This window comes from Sinocyclocheilus anshuiensis, unplaced genomic scaffold, assembly GCF_001515605.1.
Source record: "Sinocyclocheilus anshuiensis isolate Anshui unplaced genomic scaffold, SAMN03320099.WGS_v1.1 scaffold154, whole genome shotgun sequence".
NCBI lineage: Eukaryota > Metazoa > Chordata > Actinopteri > Cypriniformes > Cyprinidae > Sinocyclocheilus > Sinocyclocheilus anshuiensis.
Genome location: NW_015546101.1, coordinates 31,466 through 32,647, shown reverse-complemented (window position 1 = coordinate 32,647; position 1,182 = coordinate 31,466). Strand labels below are relative to the sequence as shown.

At 40.8% G+C, this 1,182-nt stretch overlaps 1 protein-coding gene across 2 annotated transcripts in view; it reads right to left on the bottom strand.

Annotated features, from left to right (window-relative positions):
- The window catches only part of LOC107700399 (docking protein 4-like), a 63,419-nt gene extending 62,673 nt beyond the window's left edge, over positions 1–746 (bottom strand). For both annotated transcript variants that reach the window (XR_001635540.1, XM_016502034.1), the window contains exon 1: positions 439–746. The gene's annotated coding sequence lies outside the window, so the exon portion shown is untranslated. The remainder of the gene's footprint in view (positions 1–438) is intronic.
- Positions 747–1,182: the final 436 nt, after the last annotated feature.

The window sequence follows — 1,182 nt, the reverse complement described above, 5'->3', positions numbered from 1 at the left end:
TATGTGTGTGTGTGTGCATTATACGATTCATAATAAAGTCAATGCAAAAACACAGAATTTTCATTTCAAAGACGTGTATATAATCACATGTAAACTTCCAGAACTAGTCATATGAGCAACTGAATGAATCAATACAGAGCACAATACCAGCTTAATTAGCTATACGGAGTCTGAAGATACGTTTCTCAATTAAACTACATCCTTCACTTCACACACTCACATCAGACAAAGCAACTGTTTAAGTAACGATAACCTGTGGGATGCTGCTGTGCAAAAAGTTGACCAAAGGAGTAAATGATGTATATTATTCAATGACAATTTGCGGATAAAAAAAACACAATCGCACCTTTAAACAGCACCATTCTGATAGTATTTTGTTAGGGTGACTGGAGCAATGGTCGTGGCCTCGATACAGCACACGAACTTTCATAAACCTACCTGGATGATGTTCAGCTGAAGGTGCGGCCCCTTCCGAGAAGACTGCTGCTTTTAAAAGGTGAAAATGCGAGATTTTTGCCTGTGCCCCAACAGAGAAAAAAAAAACCCAGCAAGTTTTCTTGGAAAAAAATGTGTTCGGGCTTTAGACCTGCTGACAGTAATCCAAGTGACTCTTCTTGGTTGTCGTCTTGGGTTTCGTGACGAGACGCCGCGCAGCGCGTCTGAATTTCAAGCACCAAGCACACACGGCTGTTTCACTCTCAGCTGTCTGTCTCCAGCTCCAGCAGACAACAAAAGTCCACCCTTTACCGTAGTGCGTCAAAGAAGAACGCACTAAAATAACGTGTGTGCGTTTGAGAAGGGTCTGGCTGCAGCCTCGCACTTGCTATACATATTCATTATAATAATAAACTGTATATTTCATTTGATATTTTAATAGCATCTTAATACATTAAGCCATATTAAGTGTTTGTTTTTCTACAGGAGGACAACGCTTAACGAGAGACTTTGTGCATTGCGTTCATATTCTGCTGTTCTGTGGCGACGGATTTGCGGGTCTTGTCTTTTTCTTGCAGGACCCTGTATGTTATAGTACTAAATTAGTTTTAATCGTTTAATCACCACAGCTTCTTGTCTCCATTGGCAACACGCACCATTTGTGTCGATTGCAAGTGACGTCACAGGTAGCGGAGAGTGCAAGTGGCGATTGCAGGTGACATTGTAATTTAGTTTATTTTTTCTTGT